A 9,038-nucleotide genomic window follows, 5' to 3' on the forward strand; every position below is an offset into this window, starting at 1 on the left:
GTAAATATTTTTTATATATATTTTTGCGTTCAATATTTATTTTACATTTTCCCTATACTCCACATTGACCATAAAGTATTCCTATGATAAATTGTAGGAAACTTTGAAAAAAATATATTTAACTCAAAAACAATTATTTACTAATGTAAAGTAATCTCATATATATATATATTCTAAATGTAGAACAATTAACCTATTTTTGAAATAGATGTTACATAAAGGAAATTCATTAAATAATTTTCCTAATTTTAAATGAAAAAAAGAAATTGCCTCCCAAAGAAATAAGATTATGCATGAATAATTATTAAAAGTTATGTCTAGAATTAAAATTAATTTAGTTATATTGTGACAAAAATATTGTTTATTATTTTTTGATCCAAAATCGGTGATTAAAATAATTAATTTATATGTTTCTACTATTTTATATATTTTTTCCCAATACATTATTATTATTTTTTTTAACTGCTTTCACTTTTATTTTAATTCCCCACCTCCATTATTTTTTATGGGAGGGTGTTGCAGTAACATTGGCTGACCATGTCAGGCCCAGTATGGATCTATATGTGTGTGTGCTAGTGTATTTATCTATGTCTAGTGAATTAAAATTAGCAATTTGTGTTTAATGTGTTTTCATTGAGGAATTTTGGGCACGCTTGAAGCTTCTTACTGTATATCAGAAAATGAGAAATAAGTGCATTACCGGTGCATGATTTAAACTTATTGCGTGTGTTTGCCAGAGCGTTGTGGGATATGAGCAATGTATACATTGCTAAGGCATTGAAGACACTGTTTATTCTTTGGACATTATAGGAACTGACAACGTCTGGTGTGGGGTGTTAGATGTGACTGTGGACTAGCTATGTATTGATAGGTATTAGCATTGAGGCTAACAAGTATGATTTAGTGCTGAATTCGTTTTTTAATAAAAAAAAAATTATGTCGACATCAGATCTATCGCTGTACTGATGGCATGACGCAATTGTATGTTGACATTAAGGACAGAAAGTGCTTATGTGGATTACGTGCATATTATGTGGAAAAGTGTGGATAATCCTGTGCTCTAAATTTATTTTTTTTGTATCACACACCAACTCTTTAGGGGAGATTTGGGAAATTCAACAAGTCTTGTGAATTAAGGTCAAATCACTTTGACTCACCTCAAATGTAATTAGAAAACGTAATATATTATATGTAAAGAAAATGTAGGTACTTTGAGTTCTAAAATGCCTTGTCTATAGAGCATTTAGCAAACAGGTTTCTGTTTACATGCACACTGAGGAAGGCGGGTTAAGTGTCCAAACCATCTCAGAGTTGCTTTTGTCGAATTAAAACTCCTGGTAGTACCGGAGACGCCCGACACGGCGAAACAAAATGGCCGCCCCCGATATCGAGCGGCGCACGCTGAAGAAGGGCTTCATTCTAGTCGGCGTTTCACTGCCAAAACGGCGGATTTCGAAATTGGAAACATCCCTGCACAGATGGGTATGCTTTTCAAGGCACAGCATGCCGATTTTCACCTAATTTATTGAGAACATGCTCCTCAATCGATAACGGCCGCCATTTTGTTTTTTTCTTTCCTCTCATGCAGCGTTTTTTCTTTCTTTTTTCCCTGTTTTTGCTGCTGTTGGAATATTTGGCGAGCCTCCTTGATGCTTTTTGGATTGCTTTTTTACCTTCTGTTTGAATGGGGCTATTTTTTATGTGACTTTGCAAATGCTTCAGTGGTTCCCTTCAACTACATGTTTATCAGGTACTTTTACATACTCTACTGATTTAATTGAGGTATTGTCATATCTCTCCAGCTGGGCTTCTCATTTCATTGAGTTATGCTTCGCTTCTGAATTATTTTTATTGGCCCCTCACCTAATTGCTACTGCCTCACCTGCTAGTCCATTACTTTTCAGCGTGCTGGTGGCCCGCTTATAACTTCTTTTGTCTTCACAATTTGGTCCGGCTGGAGTTTTTGACAAAATGGAACCACCACATATCTCTAAGGCTCATGGCGCTGCCTCTGCTACACATAAAGACTCTGCAGCTACTGGTAAACGCCTTAAAAAGGACCCCCCATCTCCATCAAAATCTCCTCTTCCTGTTATGTTGGAAGACATTATGAAGGAACTACGCCTTATACGTCCTTTCATGACCGATACCAATACTACTCTTCAGAGACTTGACGATAAATGGTCCACTTTGGATATGAGGCTATCTGATGTAGAGCAAAAAGTCAGCGATGTTCAAGATGTTGTAGCCAAGGTTGCCAGTCTTACCAAGGAAGTTGATCAGCTCAAAAAAACCTCTAAGGATTTGGAAAATCGCAATCGGCGCAACAATTTGCACATTTATGGTATTCCAGAGAATTCAGAGGGGTCTGATATTATTCAATTTTTAAAGACTCAGGTCCTACCTATCACTGGCCTTCCGAAGCACCTCGATGTCAATATTCAAAGGGCTCATCGTCTTGGGCCAAGGAACTCTATCTCTATTTCAAAACGCAGAGGTATCATCGCCTATTTCCTTCTCTAATCAGACCTTATGACTATTCTTCACTCTCCTAAACAGCACAAGCAGCTACTTTGGTCAAGCCATAACGTTTTAATCACTCAAGATGTTTCTGAACCAACTGCTGTGCGCCGAAAGGAGTTTCTGGACTTGAGGCCTGCTCTTCGATCAATGAATGCCCGTTATGGTCTTATCCATCCTTGTTTTTTCAAAGAGACTTACAAAGAAAGAACTTTTAGTTTCGATAAACCGGCTGACCTTCGGAAGTTCATCAACACCCATAAGGAGGAATCCATGGAACTCAGCAAACCTTAATTTTTCTGTTTTCATGTTCATTGTCTTATATTTTTTAGGTTTCTTGTTTCCTGTGGTAATGCTGTTCCTGTTTTTCTCATCTTGTTTTCTAGGTTCCCTCTTCGTTGTTCTCGTTGTTCATTCCATTTTCTGTGCTGCCCCGATGTTCTGTACTGTGCATTTAGTTACGCTGCCTTCCTTTCCTTCCCAATTGTCCGGTAAGTCCCCTTCATTTGTCTTACTTGGTCATGTTTGGTCTTTAGACCTATTTGTATTTTCTCTGTCTTCTATGTAACTATTGTTTTGGAGACCATACATTTGACCCTCTCTTTTGCTCATGCGGTTGTCTTGTTCTTCGCTGCTCCCCCTCCTACTTCATTGTCCTATGTTTTCTTGACCTCAATGGCTAAAGCTATCCGGCTTGTTGCCATATTCTTTTTTTCTCTTTATCTCCTGGGAGTCTTGGTCTCCCACCTCTCTCTCTCTATTTTTATCTCTCCTCTTCTGTTCCTTAGCTCCACTCCTTCTTTCCCTACCTTTCCTCTTCCTCTCTTCTGGTTTTCCATTTCCTTATGAAGCTCCTCTCTTTTTCCAAGGCAATCTCAATTTGATCCTGCTCCTTTCACATCCTTTTCCATTTGTTACTTATCTCCTGATTACCCTTCGTCCTCTCAACCTACCTACAACTTGCTCACTTATCCTTTTTTCTTTACAGTGGTTACGAGTTCTAGTGTCTTATTTACACATTTTCTTCCTTTAGTTTTTCTTCTTTTTCTTCTATGTTTTATCTCTTGCTTACCTCTACTGCACTGCATGCTTTCTTTCCTGTCTTCTTGCCTATTTTTCTGTGACTTCCTGAGATGAGCGGTGTTTGTGTTATCTCCTGGAATGTTAAAGGACTCCGCAACCTGGTCAAGAAACAACGGGTCTTATCTCAAGACTGAAATGCCAGTTGCTCTTTTACAAGAAACCCATCTTTCCCTCACAGATTTGTCTTCTCTACGCAAACAATGGATGAGAGAAATCTTGTGTTCCCCTTCAGTTAATAACAAAAATGGTGTTCTCATTTTATTTCACAAATCATTATCTATCCAGTTAAAAAATGAGTTTTCAGATACTAATGGTAAATGGTTATTTTTGATGTATCAATTAACAATACGGATTTATCCTTCTGTAATGTTTATGGTCCTACTGGTGTTGATTTAACTTTCTGGAATGATTTCTCTATGCTTCTTTCCTCACATGCTACTGTTGATTTAATTGTTGGTGGCAATTGTAATCAATTAATGGACCCTTTTCTAGATCGCAAGTCCCAAACTAGATTCATTCCCAATAAGATGCAAAAGTCCTTCTATAAAGCTATATATTCTACAGGCCTAATTGACTCCTGGAGATTATCCCACCCTGCTACTCTGGAATTTTCCTTTTTTTTCCCCTGTCCATCCATCACAATCCTGTATTGACTATATGTTTCTCACCCAACACACTTTCCAATTTATGACTAATGTTGAAATTGGCTCTATCCTTATCTCCGATCATGCCCCCGTTATTCTTGAGATTGATCTACCTTTTCCTACTCCCAGCTCCCGTCGTTGGCGCTTCAATAACTCTCTTCTCCTTGACCCCCAATTTAACGACCAATTTACTCTTTTCATGGAGGAATTTTTTCGAAATAACCTCAACTCGACCTCTCAATTTCATTTCATCTGGGATGCTTTTAAGGCGGCAGCAAGAGGCTACATCATTGACTCTGTTTCTTGAAAGAAGAAACAAGCCCTTTCTAAATCCTCCCTTATTCTCAAACAGATAAAGGAATTAGAGCATCTTTTCTATACATCTTACTCTGCAGATGCTAATTCCGCACTTGTCAAAGCTAAATTTCAATTTAATAAACATTCTTGGGATGTGGCCTGTAATAATCTTCTCAAATTTAACTTGTACGGCGGGCGCAACGAAGCCGGTAAATCACTTGCGAATTATTTCAAAATCAAGAAACAGAATTCCAAAATAGCCGTCATTACTGATGTGCATGGGGATCGTCACTTCACTGATGATAAAATCCTCGATTGCTTTGTTCAGTATTACTCTTCTTTATACACACCTGAATCGACTCCGTCTTCTGCTCAAATTGATTCATTCTTCCATTCTATTCCCAAATCTCCGAATACTGATATTGATTTCTCCTCTCTTGATGCACCCATCTCTGAAAAAGAGATTCTTCACGCTATTACCCTCTTACCCAAAGATAAATCAACTGGTCCTGATGTCTTCACTGTTCGTTTTTATTTTCATTTCAAGAATTTCCTATTACCACATCTATCTTCATTGATCTCAAACTTTCTTTCTATGGGGGAATCCAAAGGTTCGTTCACACAAGCCACGCTCTGCTTACTTCCCCAAAAAGACAAAGATCCCTCTCTTTGTAAAAATTACCGGCCTATTTCATTAATTAATACAGATTGTAAAATATACGCCAACATTTTAGCTTCTTGATTAAATGTTGTTATTCCTGAACTCATCAACAACTATCAATCTGGTTTCGTTAAAGGTAGATCTATCACAGATAATTCCAGAACTCTTCTTAATATTATTCACCTTGCTTCTAAAATGAACTCTCCAATCGCCGCTATCACTCTTGATTATGAGAAAGCATTCGATAGGGTCAGCTGGGATTTCATGTTCGTTGGCACGGTTTTAGCCCCCACATCATTAACTTTATCCACTTATTATATTCAGCTCCCTCTACTTCCATCTGGGTTAACGGTGTTCAATCCTCTTATTTTCCTCTGCATAGAGGCAACTAGACAAGGGTGTCCCCTATCTCCTTTTCTTTTTATACTGGCTTTAGAACCCTTTCTTGAAAAAATACGTTGCTTCACATCTTATTCTGGCTTTGTATATAAGAATAATGATATTAAATTCACTGCTTATGCCGACGACATATTATTATATATCTCTAATCCTGATACCCCTTTACCTGCTCTTTTTTCCTTACTACACGAATATTCCTTAGTCTCTGGATCCAAGTTAAATATTGATAAATCTGAAGTGTTACCCCTTAAAAAATTCTGTCTTCCTCACATGTTTCAAGGTTCTGGTTTTAAATGGAACCCTTCAAATATCAAATGTTTAGGTATCCTATATGCTAATAATATTAAAGACACTATTAAAATTAATCACAAAGATGTTCTCACCAAACTCTCCGCACTAATAGATTGCTGGTCTCCACTATTCTTATCTTGGTGGGGAAGATTAGCAACCATTAAAATTATGCTTCTCCCCATTGTCAACTTCTACCTCTCAATGCTTCCCATCTCCCTCCTGCTTCTTTTTTTCCGCTCATTAATCGCATGCTTATTCGGTTCTTATGGAATAATCGCAAGTCTAGGATCTCTCTAACTCGCCTTCAGCAACCAAAGAACTTGGGAGGGGTCAATTTTCCTAATCTCTCTCGTTTTCATTCCTCCTTTACTTTAAAACAAATCTGGCCCTTCTTATTAGACTCATCCCCCTTCCCTGTTACAGCTTGGAGTGCAATAGAAATAGCTCCGTTTTCGCCTTTCTCTTTTCTCAATGCTACTCATTTGTCTCAACCCCTTAAACGATTCCTTTCACCCATTTTCAAACGTTCAAGGGCGCTCACTCTATCTTTATTTCGCGCCTCATCTTCTCAAGCACGTTTTCACTCTCTCACCCCGTTATGGTACAATCAATCCCTTAAGATCAACAATAAAGCTCTCTTTTGGAAGGAATGGATCGATAAAGGCATTATTTTTGCTGACACGCTTTTTGTCAATGATTCCTTGTTGTATTTTTCTAATATTCGTACATCTTTCCACGTATCTAACAAATATTCTTCCCAATACCCTGCGCTTAAATTAGCTCTAACCACCCTCATTTCTCAACATAACTCCCTACCTGATACCGCCCGTCAGATTTCCCTCCTCCAGATTTCTCTATCTCGCACAAAGCTTCTGTCATTTATAAGATTCTTTCGCGCTCTGTCTCAGATCGTCTCAAATCCAAACCTGAGCTTGCATGGGAAAGAGATTTTTCGCAGGACTTCTCCTTCCCTGTCTGGGATTCCATATGGTCTAAAATTCACACTGTCTCTCGCTCAGCTAGTACCACTCAGACCCTATTTTTTTTTATAATCGTCTTTTCCTTACCCCCGCAGACTTATTTAAATTCAAATCTTCAGATTCTAATTAATGTTGGTCCTGCCCTCACACTGATAGTGATATGTTTCACATGTTTTTCCACTGTCCATTGGTCAAATCTCTCTGGTATCAAATATGGTCCACGTTGAGTGATATTTTAGGTTCTACATATACTTTTTATATTGTTCATATTTTCCTAGGTGGTTCTTCCCCCATTTGGAATGTTTCATGCAATGGTCGTAAATTTATAGATTTGTTTATAGCTATTTCTTTGCAGGTAATTACTACGAACTGGAAGGATACCTCAAAAATTTCTTACAGTGCTTGGTGGAATCTGATTTGTCATCATCATAGACTTGATTGTGCCTATGCTACTACTACCCCCTTTTGATAAAAAGGGATTTGTTATGGTTGCCTTTAACTGATTTTCTTTCCAGACATATGCCCTAATCTGTGTTGTATTTTCTTGTTTTTTGAATTACATGCTTTCTATTTTCCTCCCCCTCTCTTTCTCCCCACTTCTCCTCTTTTCTTTCCCTTTTCCTCTTTTTCACAAAATCTTAAAATGCAGTTTCTCTTAGTATAAGGTTTTATCACTCCCTCTTTGGGAGTTTCTATGGTTTTCTATTGATTTCACCTTTTCATTGTGTATTTTCTTTAGTCTATTTTTACTATTGGTGATATTGTACTGATGTTTTACATGGTGTATTTGATTCAATAAAGCTTTCTAAACTTAAAAAAATACTCCTGGTAGAATGAGGCAGATTGGCCACACCTGATTTTGAGCTATTTCACCTGCATGCCAAGACACAATGGGTACCCCTACAATCCACTGGACATCAATTGTCTCAAATGGGTTTTACCTCTTCACAATTTCGTGACGGACCTCTGAGTAGGCTGTTTTCCCTTAATTTGTGAGTGCAGCTGGACCTCCCCACGCTTCTGTTGGTTACACTGGATTGTTTCATAAAGATGATGAGAATTATGCAAAGTGATACTGTTTATGCCTCATGAATACCATTAATCAGCATCCCCAAAAAGAATTGTTGTTTCTCATCTAGAAAATTGACACAATAGGAGAATGATGGAATACAGATAGGGGATTTGGTTTCATATAGTAAGCTGGCATCATTTGGGATATTAATGGAACAATAACAAGAAGACCTTCACATGGAACAATTCCTGACACATAGGGGGTTGATTAAGCATCTGAGGAGACACAGGGACATCACATACATAAAACCTCAGACACTTTCAATGGTTCAAGTGCTGTACTCCATGAGACAATCACAGGGGATTTATCAGGTGGCTTAATAAGGCATTTCTAGACAAGACAGGCATATTCTTGACCGTTCTCAGAGAATAATGTGACACTGACGTGGGTAGAGTTTTGTACGACAAAGAATGGGGTCATGTAGTCGCCCACCCAAGTAACGCATCACACAATGCTAGTTTTAGGTAAATAAAATTCAACCTCCTGCACATTTAACATCCCAATAAACCTACGGTATATTTTGAGAGTTCACTGTGTATGCTCACGAGCCATGAACCTTAAGCAGGATTTAAACATGCACTGTGGGAATGCCCTGAACTAGCAGGATTTTCTAGAGGGGTTTTAGATATACTTGTTAAATAACTAGATGCCATGTAGGGTCGTATATAAAAATAAGGGTCCTGAGGCTTTTCTCTAGTCTTAAGACATCAGGGGCCGATGCATAGCTAATAGGAATCCCTCACAGAATATCGACGGACAAAATATCAACCTACAGGAAAATCGATGCTGGAATATCGAAGGCAAGAATATCGACATCCTATCTACAACATGGTAAGTACAAAAATATCGAAAAAAAATATCGATGTTAAAAATATCGTAATTAAAAATATCGGGGGGTTTTTGTAATTAAAAAAAGTGTAAAATAAAGTAAATAATACTTATAAACCAAACGAACATAGTTAAAAATATTTAATACTGTTTAAAATAATAAATAATACATATACAATAATATAACATTAATTAAACGTATACATAAATATATGTAATATATACTTACTTAATAATACTTTATAATAATTATTTTAATAACT

The sequence above is a fragment of the Lissotriton helveticus genome, chromosome 8 (assembly GCF_964261635.1).
Source record: "Lissotriton helveticus chromosome 8, aLisHel1.1, whole genome shotgun sequence".
Lineage (NCBI taxonomy): Eukaryota > Metazoa > Chordata > Amphibia > Caudata > Salamandridae > Lissotriton > Lissotriton helveticus.